Source organism: Arachis ipaensis, chromosome B6 (assembly GCF_059453495.1).
Source record: "Arachis ipaensis isolate K30076 ecotype BB chromosome B6, ASM5945349v1, whole genome shotgun sequence".
Lineage (NCBI taxonomy): Eukaryota > Viridiplantae > Streptophyta > Magnoliopsida > Fabales > Fabaceae > Arachis > Arachis ipaensis.
Window position 1 is genome coordinate 134158491 of NC_142441.1, and position 23097 is coordinate 134181587.

At 36.7% G+C, this 23097-nt stretch overlaps 1 non-coding gene across 1 annotated transcript; it reads right to left on the reverse strand.

Moving 5' to 3' along the window:
- Positions 1-8909: 8909 nt before the first annotated feature.
- On the reverse strand, positions 8910-9017 carry LOC148562816 (small nucleolar RNA R71). The gene has a single exon (XR_015886358.1). It is a non-coding gene; the product is annotated as a small nucleolar RNA R71 (small nucleolar RNA).
- Between the last annotated feature and the right edge of the window lie 14080 nt (positions 9018-23097).

Genomic DNA, 23097 nt, shown 5'->3' on the forward strand with positions numbered 1-23097 from the left:
CCGAACAGAACAGTCCTTAAGACAAATACTGGCGAAGCCCGAGTTAGCAGGAAGGCTAATCAAATGGTCGATTGAACTATCAGAATACGACATTCAATACCAATCAAGAGGAGCCATCAAATCCCAAGTACTGGCCGACTTCATTGCAGAACTCACCGCAGAGGAGCAAGGCTCCAAAAACAACACATGGACACTATACGTCGACGGAGCCTCAAACAGCAAAGGCTCCAAAGCAGGAATACTCCTCGAAGACGAAAAAGGGGCGCAATTCGAACAATCACTGCAGTTTACTTTCCATGCAAGCAACAATCAAGTAGAGTACGAAGCCCTAATTGTAGGACTCTGATTAGCTCAAACAATGGGAATAACACATTTAAACGTCAAGTGCGACTCTCTGCTGGTAGTACAACAGGTAACAGGCATTTTCCAGGTAAAAGACCTGTTGCTAGAAAAATACAATATCATTATCCACAACCTTGTCAGAAATTTTCAAAAATTTAACATATTCCATATACCTCGAGAGCAGAACGACAGGGCAGATATTCTCTCAAAACTAGCAACGTCAAGAAGTCAAACCACACCACCTATTTTATCCCAACTAACACTCGAAGAACCTAGTGTTGTATTGAATATTTCACAGAAGGAGGACTGGAGATCACCCTTCATCACTTACCTGCAAACAGGGAACATCCCCAGCGACATCCAAAATTAACGAAGATTCAAACGAAGAGCGAGTTTCTACACAATACTCGGAACCGACTTATACAAAAGAGGATTCACAAGACCCCTGCTGCGGTGCCTAAATACAGCAGAAGCCAAACTGGCGGTAGATGAAGTCCACGAAAGAGTCTATGGCACACACATCGGCGGTCGAAGTCTAGCCGCCAAAATTCTCTGAGCAGGTTACTACTGGCCGACTTTACAACAAGACTGCATGAATAAAGTCAAACATTGCGACCACTGCCAACACCATGCACCAATCATTCATAACCCAGCTGAGCAATTACACGGATCCGAAATATGCTGGCCCTTCAATAAATGGGGGCTGGATATTCTCGGACCATTTCCACCTGCTCCAGGCCAGGTTAAGTTCCTAATTGTCGCCATAGATTACTTCACAAAATGGATAGAGGCTATACCATTGGCAAAAATCACTTCTGAAAAAATGATTTCTTTCGTATGGAAGAACATACTATGCCGTTTCGGTATTCCTCAATCCATTATTACTGACAATGGTAGACAATTTATAGATCAGAAGTTTACAAACTTCTTACAAAATTTCAAAATAGTTCAACATTTTTCTTCTGTCGAACATCCGTAAACTAACGGCTTAGCCGAAGCCGCCAATAAGATCATTTTGCAGGGTCTCAAAAAGAAGCTCGACGACTCCAAAGGAGAATGGGCCGAGCTCGTCCCTGAAGTACTACGGAGTTACAACACAACCGAACAATCAACAACAAAAGAAACACCATTCAGACTGGTCTACGGAAGCGAAGCAATGATACCAATTGAGGTATCCCTACAAAACACTAGAACTTCAAGCACAAATGACAGCGACAACATCCAAAGCAGAAGAGCCGAACTCGACCTTTTAGAGGAGACTCGAGATACATCCGCGCTACAACAAATAGCAGCAAAATGAGCTATAGCTCGGAAATATAACAGAAGGCTCAAACAAAGAACGTTCTCGGAAGGAGACCTCATGCTCAGAAAAGTCGAAGACATCCGAAAGCCATAGGGACATGGCAAGCTGAGCACAAATTGGGAAGGACCATTCAGAGTGCAGAAAGTCGTCGACAAAAGAGCATACAAATTACAAAGACTCGATGGAGCTATATTGCCAAATACATGGAATATAGCTTCCCTCAAAATGTACTACAGCTAATCTATAAGTCGGACACGGTGATGCACTCTTTTTTCTACTACCAGATTTTATCCCTAAGGAGGATTTTGCTGGAGAGGTTTTAATGAGGCACACCACCCTGCATTCTTTTCAAATTATTTACAGTGCAAACTAAAATACGCAACTACTTACATACTATTCAAATTACTCTGATGCACTCAAGCTATTGCAAAACAAATCCAACATCAAACAAGCTAACCAAAATCCAATTCAAACTGTATCAAACTCACTAAAAGTGTGCAACATCAAACATACATAAACCGATCGATTAAATTCCAAAAAACGCTATACATCAACAAGTACAAACTTTTGTACTCTACTCAAAATAAACCATTCTTCAAAAGCAAGCAAATATCCAGTACTTTGTTACTTTCACAAATAAGTTTAAACATTATACTCAAAAGGCTAGGAGTTCATAACAAAAGCAATTATAAGTCAGACAAATCCATACCACTATCTATTACAACAATCAAACATCAGGGTTCTCCCCCTCACCCTCAACACCATCCTCATCTTCAATCAACTCATCCCCCACTACAACTTTGCAAGGATCTATTCCCGAAAGGTCGACAGCAGGAGCAAGGAATTTGGCCTGCTCAACGGCCCTATCAAATCTGGCCGAAAATATTTCCAAACCATGATCCTCTTTCTCTGCCTCAGCCTGCTTTTTCTCCGCTCCAAGAACTATTAGCCTCGACTCCAAAGCCACGTTCTTCTCCTTCAGTTCCTTCTCAGATTTCTCACATGTGGTCAATTTCTCTTGAAGAACGTTCACCAAATCAAGGGCGTCACGAAGCCTACCAGACTTTTCAACGTTCTCCTGCATAAGCTGAGTCAGAGAAGCCCTATCAAAGGCATCCCGAGCATGTTTCAGCTCCTGAGTCCGACATATACACATCAAACGAACTCCAAGAACCTGACCAACAAAAACACAATCCCAATCAGATAAACGATATAGAAGAGGACCAAATTACACTACACACAAATACCTGTAGATATTGAGCCACCCCAACATCACCAACATCATGAACAAATTTCACATCAGAAGGGTTCTGAGCACGTTCATCAGCAACAGCAGAATAATCCAAATTTTCCCCCCACACAAATGCCAAGTCTTCACCTTCCGAGAAGCCATGTAGAATCCTCTGACCATCAGCAAACCGTTTTACCTTTTCCAAATCAACAACCTTCTAACTGACAACATCCTCGGCTCCATCAGTCCCCTTCTCTTTCTTCTCTACTTTCTTCCTTTTGTAACTTACCTTCCTTACCGGAGAACCCTGGTTCACCTCGGCACCAACCTCAGCAGCAGCTTGGCTACTAGAACCTTGCCTTTCAACATTCTTCAAACGGAAAAACGCACGCAAGCTCGTCGAGGTCACCTTAGGTGCCTTTTCAACTATAAAAATACAAGACAGTCAAAACAAAAAGCAAACACAAAGTACCAAAACAGACAAACCAATGAAACAATCATTTACCTATATACTCAGACAACGCGTCTTTATCAGACTCAAGATCAAGCATATCCACAACATAAAACAGGGAAGAAGACGACACATTGTTCACTAAAAATTCAACCATCATCTCGTTCTCATACTCCATCACATCCATACCCAAAATCTGCCTAGGCCGTGGAACCCAAAACAAAGGGAACTTCTCTAGCAAACAGTGGTCAACGTACCAAGGAAAATCACCCTCAACCACACCAATTTTTAAAAACATAGACTTAAATCCTTTGAAAGAAGAACGATAGATACTGAAAATCGCCCGCCCAGGAGCACTAGCAAGGTTTAGCCAACAACCCCTCTTCACGCCCTTACATTGAAACAAAGTAAAAAATACCTCTAAGGACGGTTCCATCTCCAAGACACTCATCAAAATCTCAAATGCTCTAACAAACGCCCAGGAATCCGGATGTAGTTGCGAATGAGCACACTTCAATTGCATCAAAACCCCACATTTAAATTCAGAAAATGGAAACCTAACCCCCAATTCAACAAACACAGCACTGTACATATAAAAATATTCAAAACCCTCACCCTGGAAACAAACCCGATCGTCAGCATTGCATGGTATAAACCTAAGGCCTATCTCACTACCCTCCCTTACCCAGGACGATGGCAATCCTAACTGGGATACACTAAGCTCATCATCAAAACTCGAAGCCCAACCCTTCACCGAGTCAGCAACCCGCCCATACGGATTAACAGGATCCCACACGAAAACTTCTTCGACAATCTTATCAGTAGTCTCACTCAAATCTTTTTTCCTCTTACCCTTAACCTTTTTATCAGTTATCAACCCTTTCCTTTTATCCATCAGAAAAAACAGAAGCAGAAGTAGAAAAGAAACGACGAACAAAAAACAAGACCAGTTACTGACCTTTCTTACTCATACTGGAAAAGATGCAAGGATGAAGAAGATCAAAAGCGATAAACCAAGAGTCCAGGAAAATTTTCTAGCCCACTAAACCACATGCCAAAGTAGAAAAACCCCAACCCCCAGTAAAATCAAACCGTCAATAATGATTACCAACCCTATCATCTACGGCCCTAATCGCCAACCTTCCCCATTCCCAATGTAAGGCCCACATCGGTTGGAGAGGGGAACGAAGCATGCCTTATAAGGGTGTGGATACCTCTCCCTAGCATGACGCATTTTGACGAGTGAGTGTGGGGGGCTTCGGCTATCATCCCTATCGTCAAAGGCAAAACCGTGAGGCCTTGTGTGCTAAAGCGGACAATATCGTGCTAGCGGGTGGTCTGGGCTGTTACAGATGGTATCAGAGTTAGAACCTGGATCGATGTGCCAGCGAGGGCGCTGGACTCCCTTAGGGGGTGGATTATAAGGCCCACATCGGTTGGAGAGGGGAACGAAGCATGCCTTATAAGGGTGTGGATACCTCTCCCTAACATAACGCGTTTTGACGAGTGAGTGTGGGGGGCTTCGGCTATCATTCCTATCGTCAAAGGCAAAACCGTGAGGCCTTGTGTGCCAAAGCGGACAATATCGTGCTAGCGGGTGGTCTGGGCTGTTACACCCAACACACAATTATAGCGCACGTCTCCAAAAATTCCCCCTCTCTCAAAACAATTAATTTACCGCCTAAAAATTCAACCTTGCCAAGTTTTTCAAAACAAACCTCATCGAGTAAACAAGTCGACCTTGGGGGCTGCCTGATGAGCGGATAATTTATACGCTTTTTGGCATTGTTTTTAGTATATTTTTAGTAGGATCTAGTTACTTTTAGGGATGTTTTCATTAGTTTTTATGTTAAATTCACATTTCTGGACTTTACTATGAGTTTATGTGTTTTTCTGTGATTTTAGGTATTTTCTGGCTGAAATTGAGGGACTTGAGCAAAAATCAGATTCAGAGATAGAAGAAGGACTGCTGATGCTGTTGGATTCTGACCTCCCTGCACTCAAAGTAGATTTTATGGAGTTACAGAACTCAAAATGGCGCGCTTCCAATTGCGTTCGAAAGTAGACATCCAGGGCTTTCCAGAAATATATAATAGTCCATACTTTGGCCGAGTTTAGATGACGCAAAAGGGCGTTGAATGCTAGTTCTATGCTGCAATCTGGAGTTAAACGCCAGAAACACGTCACAAACCAGAGTTGAACGCCAGAAACACGTTACAAACTGGCGTTCAACTCCAAGAATGACCTCTCCACGTGTAAACTTCAAGCTCAGCCCAAGCACACACCAAGTGGGCCCCGAAAGTGGATTTATGTGATGATATCCATTCGCTTCTAAGATATCCATTCGCACCCAAGAACATGATGAATGTGATGATTATGTGACGCTCATCATCATTCTCACTTATGAACGTGTGCCTGACAAACACTTCCGTTCTACATGCAACCAAGCTAGAATGAGTATCTCTTAGATATCTAATACAGGGGACCGAGTCCGAGTTATTAGTATCTTCGTGGTATAAGTTAGAACCCATGGATGGCCATTCCTGAGATCCGGAAAGTCTAAACCTTGTCTGTGGTATTCCGAGTAGGATCTGGGAAGGGATGGCTGTGACAAACTTCAAACTCGCGAGTGCTGGGCGTAGTGACAGACGCAAAAGGATAGTAAATCCTATTCCAGTATGATCGAGAACCTCCAGATAATTAGCCATGCCGTGACAGAGCATTTGGACCATTTTCACAGAGAGGATGGGATGTAGCCATTGACAACGGTGATGCCCTTACAGAAAGCTTGCCATGGAAAGGAGTAAGACTGATTGGATGAAGACAGCGGGAAAGCAGAGATTCAGAGGAACGAAAGCATCTCTATACGCTTATCTGAAATTCTCACCAATGAATTACATAAGTATTTCTATCTTTATTTTCTATTTATTTATTATTATTATTCAAAAACTCCATAATCATTCGATATCCGCCTGACTGAGATTAACAAGGTGACCATAGCTTGCTTCATACCAACAATCTCCGTGGGATCGACCCTTACTCACGTAAGGTTTTATTACTTGGACTACCCAGTGCACTTGCTGGTTAGTTGTGCGAAGTTGTGAAGTTATGTTTGGACCATGGTATTGTGCACCAGTTATTGGCGCCATTTCCAGGGAGAGAACGAACAACAAATTTTACAACCTCCGAGTAACAATTTCGCATACCAAGTTTTTGGCGCCGTTGCCGGGGATTGTTCGAGTTTGGACAACTGACGGTTCATCGTGTTGCTCAGATTAGGTAATTTTTTTTTGTTTTATTTTCAAAAATATTTCTTCAAAAATCTTTCAAAAAAAAATTTTTTTTCCTTTTGTTTTCGAAAATTATTCAAAATTTTTAAGAATGAATTCTAGTGTTTCATGAAGCATGTAGAAGCCTGGCTGGCTGTAAAGCCATGTCTAATTCTTTTAGACCGAGGCTTCCACTTATAAGTATATGAAGTTGGATGAAGTTTCAGCTGTTGTATGCCTGATTTGTATCTTCTAAAGCTTGGCTGGCTATTAAGCCATGTCTAACCCTCAGATTGGAGCTTTAGACTAAGAGTGCAAGATTCCTGGAATTCATATTAAAAAATTTTGGAATCCTTATTTTTCTTTCTCACATTAATTTTCAAAAAAAATATATAAAATACAAAAAAATTTATCAAATCATAAAAATAAAAAATATTTTGTGTTTCTTGTTTGAGTCTTGAGTCAATTTTTAAGTTTGGTGTCAATTGCATTTTTTTCTAAAAAAATTTAAGTTTTTTTGAAAATTCATGCATTCATAGTGTTCTTCATGATCTTCAAGTTGTTCTTGGCCAGTCTTCTTGTTTGATCTTCATATTTTCTTATTTTGTGTCTTTTCTTGTTTTTCATATGCATTCTTGCATTCATATGTCTATACATGAAAAATTTCTAAGTTTGGTGTCTTGCATGTTTTCTTTTCTTGAAAATTTTTCAAAAATAAGTCTTGATGTTCATCTTGATCTTCAAAGTGTTCTTGGTGTTCATCTTGACATTCATGGTGTTCTTGCATGCATCACATGTTTAGATCCAAAATTTTCATGTATTGCATCATTTTTCATGTTTTTCTCTCTCATCTTTAAAAATTCAAAAATAAAAAAAAAATATCTTTCCTTTTTCTCTCATAAATTTCAAAAATTTGGATTGACTTTTTCAAAAATTTTTAAAATTCAATTGTTTCTTATGAGTCAAATCAAATTTTCAATTTAAAAATCTTATCTTTTTCAAAAATCATATCTCTTTCATTTTTCTTATTTATTTTTGAAATTTTTTTAAAAAATATTTTTCTTAATTTTACATCATATTTTCGAAAATATCATCAACAATTAATGTTTCGATTTCAAAAATTTCAAGTTTGTTACTTACTTGTTAAGAAAGATTCAAACTTTAAGTTCTAGAATCATATCTTGTGATTTCTTGTGAATCAAGTCATTAATTGTGATTTTAAAAATCAAATCTTTTTCAAAACTAATTTTAATCATATCTTTTCAAAAATATCTTTTTATCTTATCTTTTTCAAAATCATATCTTTTTCAAAAATTTGATTTTAAAATATCTTTTCTAACTTCTTATCTTCTTATCTTTTAAAAAAATTGATTTTCAAAATTTGTTTCAACTAACTAATTAACTTTTTGTTTGTTTCTTATCTTTTTCAAAACTACCTAACTAACTATTCCTCTCTAATTTTCGAAAATACCTCCCTTTTTTTCAAAAATTCTTTTTAATTAATTAATTGTTTCAATTTTTAATTTTAATTTTAATTTTATCTTAATTTTCGAAAATCATTAACTCTTTTTCAAAATTAATTTTCGAAATTCCCTCTCTCCCATCTCCTTCTATTTATTTATTACTTACTAACACTTCTCTTCATCTCACATCTCTGTTATCCTCACCCTTGTGTTTGGATTCTCCTCCCTTCTCTTTTCTTACATTACATTCTTTTCTTCTTCTACTCACACAAAGGAATATCTATACTGTGACATAGAGGATTTCATATTTTCTTTGTTATTCCCTTCTTTGTCATATGAGCAGGAGCAAGGACAAGAACATTCTTGTTGAAGCAGATCCTGAACCTGAAAGGACTCTGAAAAGAAAACTAAGAGAAGCTAAAATACAACAATCCAGAGACAACCTTACAGGAATTTTCGAACAAGAAGAGGAGATGGCAGCTGAAAATAATAATAATGCAAGGAGGATGCTTGGTGACTTTACTGCACCTAATTCCAATTTATATGGAAGAAGCATCTCCATCCCTACCATTGGAGCAAACAACTTTAAGCTGAAACCTCAATTAGTTTCTCTGATGCAACAAAACTGCAAGTTCCATGGACTTCCATCTGAAGATCCTTTTCAGTTCTTAACTGAATTCTTGCAGATATGTGATACTGTTAAGACTAATGGAGTAGATCCTGAAGTCTACAGGCTCATGCTTTTCCCTTTTGAATATGGTTGGATTCTCAACCTAAGGATAGCCTGAACTCTTGGGATAAGCTGGTCAAGGCTTTCTTAGCCAAGTTCTTTCCTCCTCAAAAGCTGAGTAAGCTTAGAATGGATGTTCAAACCTTCAGACAGAAAGAAGGTGAATCCCTCTATGAAGCTTGGGAGAGATACAAGGAACTGACCAAAAAGTGTCCTTTTGACATGCTTTCAGAATGGACCATCCTGGATATATTCTATGATGGTCTGTCTGAATTAGCTAAGATGTCATTGGATACTTCTGCAGGTGGATCCATTCACCTAAAGAAAACACCTGCAGAAGCTCAAGAACTCATTGACATGGTTGCTAATAACCAGTTTATGTACACTTCTGAGAGGAATTTTGTGAGTAATGGGACGCCTCAGAAGAAGGGAGTTCTTGAAATTGATACTCTGAATGCCATATTGGCTCAGAATAAAATATTGACTCAGCAAGTCAATATGATTTCTCAGAGTCTGAATGGAATGCAAGGTGCATCGAACAGTACTCAAGAGGCATCTTCTGAAGAAGAAGCTTATGATCCTGAGAACCCTGCAATAGCAGAGGTGAATTACATGGGTGAACCATATGGAAACACCTATAACCCCTCATGGAGAAATCATCTAAATCTCTCATGGAAGGATCAACAAAAGCCTCAACAAGGCTTTAATAATGGTGGAAGAAACAGGTTTAGCAATAGCAAGCCTTTTCCATCATCCACTCAGCAACAGACAGAGAACTCTGAACAAAGTACCTCTAATTTAGCAAACTTAGTCTCTGATCTATCTAAGGCCACTCTGAGTTTCATGAATGAAACAAGGTCCTCCATTAGAAATTTGGAGGCACAAGTGGGCCAGCTGAGTAAGAAGATCACTGAAACCCCTCCTAGTGCTCTCCCAAGCAATACAGAAGAAAATCCAAAAGGAGAGTGCAAGGCCATTGACATAGTCAACATGGCCGAACCTAGAGAGGAAGGGGAGGACGTGAATCCCAAGGAGGAAGACCTCCTGGGACGTCCAGTGATCAACAAGGAGTTTTCCTTTAAGGAACCAAAGGACTCTGAGGCTCATCTAGAGAACATAGAGATTCCATTAAACCTCCTTACGCCCTTCATGAGCTCTGATGAGTATTCCTCTTCAGAAGAGAATGAGGATGTTACTGAAGAGCAAGTTACCAAGTTTCTTGGTGCAATCATGAAGCTGAATGCCAATTTATTTGGTAATGAGACTTGGGGAGATAAACCTCTCCTGTTCACCAATGAACTAAATGCATTGGATCAACTGAGATTGCCTCAGAAGAAACAGGATCCTGGAAAGTTCCTAATACCTTGCACCATAGGCACCATGACCTTTGAGAAGGCTCTATGTGACCTTGGGTCAGGGATAAACCTCATGCCACTCTCTGTAATGGAGAAATTGGGAATCTTTGAGGTACAAGATGCTAAAATCTCATTAGAGATGGTAGACAATTCCAGAAAACATGCTTATGGACAAGTAGAAGACATATTAGTAAAGGTTGAAGGCCTTTACATCCCTGCTGATTTCATAATCCTAGATATTGGGAAGGATGAGGATGAATCCATCATCCTTGGAAGACCCTTCCTAGCCACAACAAGAGCTGTGATTGATGTTAACAGAGGTGAACTAGTCCTTCAATTGAATGAGGACTCCCTTGAGTTTAAAACTCAAGGACATCCTTCTGTAAACATGGAAAAGAGGCACAGTAAGCTTCTCTCAAAACAGAGTCAACCAGAGCCCCCACAGTCAAACTCTAAGTTTGGTGTTGGGAGGCCACAACCAAACTCTAAGTTTGGTGTTGAACTCCCATATCCAAACTCTAAGTTTGGTGTTGGGAAGTCTCAACAATGCTCTGAACATCTGTGAGGCTCCATGAGAGCCCACTGTCAAGCTATTGACATTAAAGAAGCGCTTGTTGGGAGGCAACCCAATTTTTATTTATCTAATTTTATTTTTATTTTTATTGTTATTTCATATTTTATTAGGTTCATGATCATGTGGAGTCACAAAATAAATATAAAAATTGAAAACGGAATCAAAAACAGCAGAAGAAAAATCACACCCTGGAGGAGGATCTTACTGGCATTTAAACGCCAGTAAGGAGCATCTGGCTGGCGTTCAACGCCAGAACAGAGCATGGATCTGGCGTTGAACACCAGAAACAAGCAGCATCCTGGCGTTCAGATGCCAGAAATGCACACTGAGGAAGAGCTGGCGCTGAACGCCAGAAATAAGCATCTGGCTGGCGTTCAACGCCAGAAATATGCTGCATCTGGGCGTTGAACGCCCAGAACAAGCATCAATTCGGCGTTTAAACGCCAGAATTGCATGCAAAGGTATTTTTACATGCCTAATTGGTGCAGGGATGCAAATCCTTGACACCTTAGAATCTGTGGACCCCACAGGATCAACTCAGCATCTGTGGACCCCACAGGATCCCCACCTACCACCACTCACTCTCTTCCCTCTTCTCAATGTTCATCCTCTCTTCTCAATAAACACTCTTCCCCAAAACTCTTCACCAATCACCTCAATCTCTCTTCCCTATCACCACTTCACCACTCACATCCATCCACTCTTCCCCATAAACCTACCTCATAAACTCCACCTACCTTCAAAATTCAAAATCAATTTCCCACCCAAACCCACCCTATATGGCCGAAACTAACCCCCCTCCCCTCCCTATATAAAGCCCTCCATTCTTCCTCATTTTCACACAGCACAACCCTCTCTTCCCCTTCTTGGCCGAATACACCTCTCCCTCCTCTCCTCCATATTTTCTTCTTCTTCTTCATCTATTCTTTCTTCTCTTGCTCGAGGGCGAGCAATATTCTAAGTTTGGTGTGGTAAAAGCATAAGCTTTTTGTTTTTTTCATTACCATTGATGGCACCTAAGACCGGAGAATCCTCTAGAAAAGGGAAAGGGAAGACAAAAGCTTCCACCTCCGAGTCATGGGAGATGGAAAGATTCATCTCCAAAGCCCATCAAGACCACTTCTATGATGTTGTGGCCAAGAAGAAGGTGATCCCCGAGGTCCCTTTCAATTTCAAGAGAAATGAGTATCCGAAGATCCGACATGAAATCCAAAGAAGAGGTTGGGAAGTTCTAACAAACCCCATCCAACAAGTCGGCATCCTAATGGTTCAAGAGTTCTATGCCAATGCATGGATCACTAAGAACCATGATCAAAGTAAGAACCCAAATCCAAAGAATTATCTCACCATGGTTCGGGGGAAATACTTAGATTTTAGTCCGGAAAATGTGAGGTTGGCGTTTGACTTGCCTATGATGCAAGGAGATGCACGCCCCTACACTAGAAGGGTCAACTTTGATCAAAGGTTGGACCAAGTCTTCATGGACATATGTGTGGAAGAAGCTCAATGGAAGATTGACTCAAAAGGTAAACCGGTTCAACTTAGAAGACTGGACCTCAAGCCTGTGGCTAGAGGATGGTTGGAGTTCATCCAACGCTCCATCATTCCCACTAGCAACCGATCTGAAGTTACTGTGGATCGAGCCATCATGATTCATAGCATCATGATTGGAGAGGAAGTAGAAGTTCATGAAATCATCTCCCTTGAACTCTACAAAATAGCCGAAAAGCCCTCCCCCTTGGCAAGGCTAGCTTTCCCTCATCTTATTTGCCATCTATGTTACTCAGCTGGAGCTTTCATAGAAGGATACATTCCCATTGAGGAAGAGAAGCCCATCACTAAGAAAAGGATGGAGCAAACAAGAGAGCCCACTCATGGAGCTCAAGAAACGCATGAGGAAGCTCACCATCAAGAAATCCCTGAGATACCTCAAGGGATGCACTTTCCTCCACAGAATTTTTGGGAGCAAATCAACACCTCCCTAGGAGAACTAAGTTCCAACATGCGACAACTAAGGGTGGAACATCAAGAGCACTCCATCATCCTCCATGAAATTAGAGAAGATCAAAGAGCTATGAGGGAGGAGCAACAAAGGCAAGGAAGAGACATAGAAGAGCTCAAGGATATCATTGGTACCTCAAGAAGAAAACGCCACCATCACTAAGGTGGACTCATTCCTTGTTCTCAAATTTTCTGTTTTTCGTTTTCTTATGTTAAATGTTTATCTATGTTTGTGTCTTTATTACATGATTATTAGTGTCTAAGTGTCTATGCCTTAAAGTAGTGAATATGAATCCATCACCTCTCTTAAATGAAAAATATTTTTAATTCAAAAGAACAAGAAGTACATGAGTTTCGAATTTATCCTTGAACTTAGTTTAATTATATTGATGTGGTGACAATACTTTTTGTTTTCTGAATGAATGCTTGAACAGTGCATATGTCTTTTGAAGTTGTTGTTTATGAATGTTAAATATGTTGGCTCTTGAAAGAATGATGACAAGGAGACATGTTATTTGATAATCTGAAAAATCATAAAAATGATTCTTGAAGCAAGAAAAAGCAGTGAATACAAAAGCTTGCAGAAAAAAAATAGAAAAAATAGCGAAAAAAAAGAAAAAAAAAGAAAAAACAAGCAAAAAAAGCCAAAAGCTCTTAAAACCAAGAGGCAAGAGCAAAAAGCCAATAACCCTTAAAACCAAAAGGCAAGGGTAAATAAAAAGGATCCCAAGGCTTTGAGCATCAGTGGATAGGAGGGCCTAAAGGAATAAAATCCTGGCCTAAGCAACTAAACCAAGCTGTCCCTAACCATGTGCTTGTGGCGTGAAGGTGTCAAGTGAAAACTTGAGACTGAGCGGTTAAAGTCAAGGTCCAAAGCAAAAGAAGAGTGTGCTTAAGAACCCTGGACACCTCTAATTGGGGACTTTAGCAAAGCTGAGTCACAATCTGAAAAGGTTCACCCAATTATGTGTCTGTGGCATTTATGTATCCGGTGGTAATACTGGAAAACAAAGTGCTTAGGGCCACGGCCAAGACTCATAAAGTAGCTGTGTTCAAGAATCAACATACTGAACTAGGAGAATCAATAACACTATCTGAACTCTGAGTTCCTATAGATGCCAATCATTCTGAACCTCAATGGATAAAGTGAGATGCCAAAACTATTCAAGAGGCAAAAAGCTACAAGTTCCGCTCATCTGATTGGAGCTATGTTTCATTGATATTTTGGAATTTATAGTATATTCTCTTCTTTTTATCCTATTTGATTTTCAGTTGCTTGGGGACAAGCAACAATTTAAGTTTGGTGTTGTGATGAGCGGATAATTTATACGCTTTTTGGCATTATTTTTAGTATGTTTTTAGTAGGATCTAGTTACTTTTAGGGATGTTTTCATTAGTTTTTATGTTAAATTCACATTTCTGGACTTTACTATGAGTTTGTATGTTTTTCTATAATTTCAGGTATTTTCTTACTAAAATTGAGGGACTTGAGCAAAAATCAGATTCAGAGGTAGAAGAAGGACTGCTGATGCTGTTGGATTCTGACCTCCTTGCACTCAAAGTAGATTTTTTGGAGCTACAGAACTCAAAATGGCGTGCTTCCAATTGCGTTGGAAATTAGACATCCAGGGCTTTCCAGAAATATATAATAGTCCATACTTTGGCCGAGTTTAGATGACGCAAAAGGGCATTGAACGCCAGTTCTATGCTGCAGTCTGGAGTTAAACGCCAGAAACACGTCACAAACCAGAGTTGAACGCCAGAAACACGTTACAAACTGGTGTTCAACTCCAAGAATGACCTCTCCACGTGTAAACTTCAAGCTCAGCCCAAGCACACACCAAGTGGGCCCCGGAAATGGATTTATGCATCAATTACTTACTTCTGTAAACCCTAGTAACTAGTTTAGTATAAATAGGACTTTTTACTATTGTATTAGGGATCTTTGATCAGTTTTATGCTATCTTAGACTTTCATGGGGGCTGGCCATTCGGCCATGCCTGGACCATTATCACTTATGTATTTTCAAACGGTAGAGTTTCTGCACTCCATAGATTAAGGTGTGGAGCTCTGCTGTTCCTCATGATTTAATGCAAAGTACTACTATTTTCTATTCAATTCAACTTATTCCGCTTCTAAGATATCCATTCGCACCCAAGAACATGATGAATGTGATGATTATGTGACGCTCATCATCATTCTCACTTATGAACGCGTGCCTGACAAACACTTCTGTTCTACATGCAACCAAGCTAGAATGAGTATCTCTTAGATATCTAATACAGGGGACCGAGTCCGAGTTATTAGTATCTTCGTGGTATAAGTTAGAATCCATGGATGGCCATTCCTGAGATCCGGAAAGTCTAAACCTTGTCTGTGGTATTCCGAGTAGGATCTGGGAAGGGATGGCTGTGACGAACTTCAAACTCGCGAGTGCTGGGCGTAGTGACAGACGCAAAATGATAGTAAATCTTATTCCAGTATGATCGAGAACCTCCAGATGATTAGCCATGCCGTGACAGAGCATTTGGACCATTTTCACAGAGAGGATGGGATGTAGCCATTGACAACGGTGGTGCCCTTACAGAAAGCTTGCCATGGAAAGGAGTAAGACTGATTGGATGAAGACAGCGGGAAAGCAGAGATTTAGAGGAATGAAAGCATCTCTATACGCTTATCTGAAATTCTCACTAATGAATTACATAAGTATTTCTATCTTTATTTTCTGTTTATTTATTATTATTATTCGAAAACTCCATAATCATTCGATATCCGCCTGACTGAGATTAACAAGATGACCATAGCTTGTTTCATACCAACAATCTCCGTGGGATCGACCCTTACTCACGTAAGGTTTTATTACTTGGACGACCCAATGCACTTGCTGGTTAGTTGTGCGAAGTTGTGAAGTTATGTTTGGACCATGGTATTGTGCACCAATTATTGGCGCCATTGCCAGGGAGAGAACGAACAACAAATTTGACAATCTCAGAGTAACAATTTTGCATACCACTGCCACTATACTCGGTTCCGAGCTATACATAAAGCTCGACCCGTTATAGCTCGGCCTTGAAAAACAAGTCAAGCTTGGGGGCTATGATCCGTTACTAAAACCCTGGCCCACAACAATAACAAACTCGGAACCTAGTATAGCTGGCACGGATAACTTCTCCAGGATAACCACCTCACTCAAGGCTACCACTATCCCAATAAAACCGGACAAACAACTAGCGCAAGTCCCGTCAAATCTGCAACTAAGGTTTGACTAACAAACCTAATTCGTATAACAAACAGTTCAAACAAACCACTATAAGTGCGAACGAGTTGCTAACTAAAAGGTACACAATTCACTTTACTTTTATGATTTGAACTCTCTCACACTCGTACTTACTTGAGCGTTGGAGTCCCTTTGCAGGTGTCCAACGCCGCCTCTTCACAAAAAGATAACATTCCACACCCTTCACTCCGAAAAAAATTTGTTCAGGCACCGGCCAAACAAACTATACCTAAGAGTTCAGTCTCACACAGGAACAATTATTATTATTATTATTCACAATAAATATGAAAATTATCGTCACTTAAGTCTTAACACAAATTAACTCTAGAAATACAATCCAGAAAAACACACAAATTTATTAGAATGTACAAAACACACAAATTCTTGACAAGCAACACGGAAAAGTAATATAAAGGACATATTTGTCTTTTTGATAATATCCCAAATTTGTATAGAAACGAATTCTAATTGAAAATTAAGAATTTTATTTCTTAAAATAGGAATTAGCTCGTTTTCTCTCTTCAAAAGAAAACGGTTAAAGATTATAGTCAAATTTATATGATTAAAAACTTGAATATAACTGATCACTTAAAAATAATTATACTTACAACCCCGTAATTTCTAATAATTGCAATTCAGTCTTAAATGGTTTAATTTGCATTATTGATTTTAATTTTTTTTTATGTGTTTAATTTTATAATTCTTGAATGGCATATTAAAAATATTTTAAAAATTTAGAATTTGAATGTAAAACATTAATCGGACAAACTCGATTACTCGAAAATATACAACAATTCGACATTTAGATTAAGCTATCTCTACTCATCCACACCTATAAATAGACATGGAGGTAGAATTAGTTTTCTAAACACACATACAAATCGGTCAAACACACTTCATTTCATTTATCTTAAAAAATTCAACCAAGTTCTTGAGGGTTTAAGTGTGAGAGAGATACAATTCAAGAGAGATTGAAGGAGGAAGAAGGAGAAGTGGTCTTCCCTCAACACCATCACCAAAGCAAGGAGAAGCTAAATTACCTTTCTTGATAAAGATGTGAATTAGAGATTAAGAATTGTGCTTAACATATATAGTCAATAAAATAGATTGTTTATTAGGAATGTTAATGAGACAGGGACGAAAAATATCTCTTTATTTTTTATTTTCAAAATATGAATTATTCAACGATTTAATTAAATATATCAAATTTTTTAAAGATTAATAGTCAAATTAGTCTTTAAAAAATAAAATATTTTTTAAATTTGTCTTTAAATTTTTTTCCAATTAAATTGGTCTTTTAAAGATTTTGAATTAATCATATTTGTCCTTTAGTTATTATACTCATAATTTTTGTCAACGATTAATGATGTAAAATATATGTAAAATGTTAACTGATAGCATACATGACACATAACATGTTTAATTGGACGTTAATTAAATATGTTTAAGAAAATCTATTAATTTAGTCACTAAGTCATATTGGAAATACGATTTTTGTAATTGAAAAAAATGACTAAATTAATAAATTTTTATAGATATATTTAGTCAATATCTAATTAGATATATTAGATATTATATATGTTATCAATTAATATTTTACAATATTAATCTTTAAAAAATTATTAATGAAATAACTGAAAAAAATCAATTTAATTAAAAAAATTTTAAAAATAAATTTAAAAAATATTTTATCTTTCAAAAATTAACTTGGCTATTATCCCAATTCTTTTTTAGTGTATTGCGTTCGTGTGAAAATAACTTCATGTAAGTGGTCCAGGTGATCTGAATCCATCAAATTTGTACAAAAATTAGTAGAAGGGAGAGAATGGGAGGGGAATGAAAGTGGGCTAGTTGTGCCTTAAGATTGGATGAGAATAAATTGAGAAAACAAGGTTAAAGGGAGAAGAATGAACAACACCCAATAGCAGCCATTGATTCGTTGGGTTGCTTTATGGGCCCTATAAGTTATAATTCCCTCCCTCCCTCCCTCATCATAGGAATAATAATTAATTAAACCATGACCCCACTCCCTCATCATAGAAATACATTCTTGAACAAATAGTAACTTCTTTCTTATATTCAATTTTGTATAGTTCAATTTAAAAATTATTTCCCGACAAATATCTATAAAAAATCTTTACAATAATTAAAAGGGAAATTCTGTGGTGCTGTCTGCCAAAATCACTATAGGATGTGGTCGGTATGTGGCATCATCTCTAAGTAACGCGTGTATGGTATGGGTTGCTAAAGAGAGTAAGAGTAATAGAATACTGTTACGGTTTTTTTTTTTTAGTTTTCCCATTTTTGATGTCCCGTTTTTTGTGTTAATGCAAATTTATTGAAACATATAGGATTTTTATATGATTAATAGTGAGAATTTGTTGATACGTAGATGGATATATCATATATGGCACACTATAATTAATAAGAGATATTTTGCAGTATAATTAATATATAACACGGTAATTAAAAATTCTAAATTTAAAATTTTAATAAAATATTAACAAATATTTTAATTGGATAGTTGGATTAAGAAAAAATTCAAAATGATACTATTAAAATAAGATAGTGTAACCGTTTTAAAATATTAGTAACTGCATGTTTAAATAATATCAATATCTCATTTAATTTAAATAATAATAAAATATATTAATTTTTAAATTGGTCCAAATTAAATTATTAATATTTTTTATTATTTTAACAAATTATATTTGTATGTATGCCTATAAAAATTATATTTTTTTATTTTTAAATACTCATATCTAGTTTATAGTTTAAAATTTATGTCTTATAAATAAAATATACTCATAATTAATTCATTTACATTGTAAATAAAATAAATAATAAAATATAAATTCGTAAATTATATCCAAATTATCTATATCAGTAACTGAAACGTTTTAAATTATTTATTTAAAAGAATTCGTTATTAATTTTTTATTACTACTTTATAGTTACAAATTATTAATTTAATATTTATGTCACCAAATAATTGATTTATTTATTTAAATTTTGTACTAATTGACCGTAAAGTAGATAACATTCAATCCACAACTAATTATAGTGAATAAAAATGAATAAAAAATATCATTTAGACATCTTGTAAAAAAGAAAATTATTATTTTTTATTTATTTTTATTCAGTATGATTAGTTGTGGATTAAATGTTATCTATTTTACAGTCAATTAGTACAAAAATTTAAATAAATAAATCGATTATTTGGTGACATGAATATTGAATTAATAATTTGTAATTATAAAGTAGTAATGAAAATTTAATAACAGATTCTTTTAAATAAATAATTTAAACATTTTAGTTATTGGTATAGATAATTTGAATATAATTTTTTTTTTGTGACAATTTGAATATAATTTACGAATTTATATTTTATTAGTTATTTTGTTTACAATGTAAATAAATTAATTATGAGTATATTTCATTTACAATGTAAATAAGATAAGACATAAATTTTAAATAAATAAAATAGGTACACCCATGATACGTTACTTACACTGTAAACGAGATATGAGTATTTAAAAATATAAAAATATAATTTTTATAAGCATACAAATATAATTTGTCAAAATAATAAAAAATATTAATAATTTAATTTAGACCAATTTAAAAAAAAAATTAATATATTTTATTATTATTTAAATTGAATGAGATATTAATATTATTTAAACATGCAGTTACTAATATCTTAAAACGATTATACTCACGTATTTTAATAATATCATTTTGAATATTTTCTTAATTTAATTATCCAATTAAAATATTTGTTAATATTTTATTTAAATTTTAAATTTAGAATTTTTAATTACCGTGTTATATATTAATTATACTGCAAAATATCTCTTATTAATGTGCCATATATGATATATTCATCTACGTATCAACAAATTCTCACTATCAATCATATAAAAATCCGTATATGTTTCAACAAATTTTGATTAACACTTAATTAAATACATCAAAAACGAAAAAAAGAAAGGAAAAAAAAATCTGTAACGGTACACACTCCTTTTAACCAGCCATACCATACACGCGTCTCTTTGAAATCATGCCACATACAGACTACATCCCATGATGATTTTGACAGACAGTACCATAGAATCTCCCTAATTAAAAAGCCTCATATCAATCTTCTTTGGTCCAAAATTAAGAAAATATAGTCGAATGTTATTATTAGGACAATTTTATAAAGAAAATATATAAACATTGTATAATATACACTTTTCAAACCAAAGCAAAAAGAATTTATTTATATTTTAAAATTAAAATTAAAAATAATTTTCAAAGCATATGAGAGTTACTATATCTGTGTCGCACAATTCTATCTGCGATACAATCAAAGAAAAAAATTGGCAGAATGGTGCTTCAATAAAAGGTATGAGAGTAAGTACTCCTGATATTCTATAATCTATCTATGTCTAATGTAAGGCGGGATAAAATTAGACAACCTCATGTTAGAAAAGATCCACGAATTTAGAATTGGGAAGCGTATTTTCGATTAGAGAGTGAATCATTCACAATTTTTGTGGGTAATTTACCTGGCAATGTTTCGAAGAATGAATTGTTTCATATGTTCAAGTGGATAGGAAGGATAAATGACATCTATTTGGCACGTAAGGAGAAGTATGGCCGGATTCATCTGTTTGCTTTTATCAGATATACTACAAAAGGAGGTGCATTAAAGGCTATCAAGGAGATGAATGAAATGCGATTAAGGAGAAAAGAGATCTTTGTGGGTGAGGCTAAGTACAGGAGAAGGATTGATGTCCGGGAAAAAACCACTACACACGATGAAGATGTCAGGGAGTCTCCTGATGGAAAACAAGAAAAAATCAAAGAAAAGAATATTGAGGTGAACGAGAAAGAGAGAGTTATCTTGGAACACCATAGAAGTGAAGAACTAGAAATTCAAAGGGAACCGTTGGAGATGGGATGGGATGCGGTGGTAATAATGCCACATGGACTACGGAGACAGAGCATGACAAGGATAGAAAGGTATTTGCTGTTGAGGATTTGGATGAGTGGCATAAGAATTTTTTGAAAACGCGAACGGATAATCCTTTGATGTATCCGGCAGTTATGGTGAGTGCGGAATTTATGAGATCTCAAACAATCAGCAACGAAGCAATCTCTGAAAGAACAGAGACTTGGGAATACGGGGATAAACGAAAAGAAGTGGTTGATCTGGTGTTGAACAAAAGTTCAGTTGGGGCTGAGTTGAAGCATATAAGGCCCAATATGTTAGTGGGGTATGGCGGCGAAGTGGCTGTGTGGTGCGACGGAGAGTACGTCATTATACGTTTTAAAAGGGCCTCCTCGCTGGCTGCCGTGGGCGACGGTGACGAGAGAGGCATGGCTAATCATGGAGTTTGCGGGGTTGATGCTACGGTGAACAACGCCGACGAGGCAGATCTGGGAGAAGTGTTGAAGTCAGCTGCTAGTGGCGGAGGTGATAATGTCCGCGCTGAACTTGATGGCATGGAGGGCAGGGAGGAGCATGAAGCCCCTTATACACCCGATGAGCAGAATTAAGCCGGAAAAGAGATTGGTAGATGTGCGGAGAATTGTTCGAACAGCACAGCGGAGAAAAACATTCCACCAGGTGTAGTTAATGAGATCCACGCTAGTTTGGACGAGAGTGGTAAGCAGTATGTTGGCATATGTCTGATGAGGGGTGATGCAGTGCAAGATTCAGATTTAGAGGATGAGAATACAATGGTGCAGAAAATTGGGTTGGATGATGAAAGGGCTGTAAGAAACTTGGAAGATTCGGAGGACTCAGAGGAGAATGCAGATGGTGAAACTAATCAAGATGAACACGGAGGAAGTTGGGATAAAGATATGGCTGAAAATAGGGCTGATTGGGATTTGGCTGTCGAATCAGGAGCTATTTTATATGACGAGGATGAGGACATTATGGCTATTCTCCAAGCTTAGAATGAAGTATTGGCACAAAAAAGAAGGCAAGCAAAACAGAAAGAGAAAGCAAGAAGGTGCCGCCCTAAAAATCAAAATAAGGTGTGTAATAAAGTTTTTAAATGATTTTAGTTTGTGGAATATGAGGGGTTTAGGGGGTGTTGGAAAGTGAAAAGTGGAAAATGGTAAAAAATTTAAGAGTAAAAATAATGTGAATATATTAAGATTGATAGAGACAAAGAAGGAGGTGATTTCTACGTTTGATGTAGTGCAATTTTGGGGTAATGATGCGGTGAGTTTGGAATTTGTGGGATCAGAAGGTACTTCTGGAGGTTTATTAATAATGTGGGATGTTACGATATTTAGGTTGAGTAATTGTTACAAAGGGGAGAGATAGTTGTGTATAGAAGGAGAATTGACAAACAATAATTTTATTTGTGCTGTTTGCTTGGTGTATGGTGCGCATACAAGGGAAGAGAAGCTTGCTGTGTGAGAAGAGTTGAGTTTTTTATCGAAAATATGCCAGGTTCCTCTTTGCTATATGGGTGTCTTCAATGAGGTTGTGCAGTTGGAAGAAAGAAAAGGTGCTAGTGTGTTAACAGTTTTATCGAACTAGTGGATATAGAGCTGAATGATTGTAAGTTTACGTGGTTCAGGGGGTCAATCGTGCAGTCAAATTAATAGAATATTGGTGAATTTGGTTTTATTGTTATCATTTGGAGCACTTAGTTGAAAAGGAATGACAGAATTTTCAGAAATCAATAATCAGGTGTTGCAGAAGTAGTTAACAGGTCGATTAAGAATTATAAAGAGTGGGGTGATATTTGATCTTTTAGGTTGTTGATGACTTTTATCAAAAATAATTAAGAATTAATTTATTTTATTTGTTTAGTACTTTTCTGTTAAGACGTTAATGCTCTAGCTCTACCTTATTGTGTTGAGCTTTTTATTTAAAAAAAAAAAAGACAATTTTATAAATATGATGTTGTGTCAAATTCATAAGAATTGAAGGGTGAAGCACTTTTCCTTTTCTGAGATATTTTTCAGGATATAGATGTCCCTCTTAGTAGATTTTATTTTACTAATTGTTTAGTATCTTTTCGAAATCGGACACGTGGCCTTGTCTTTAGACAATTAAAAAGCATCAAACTATGCAAGCTTTGTTTGCGC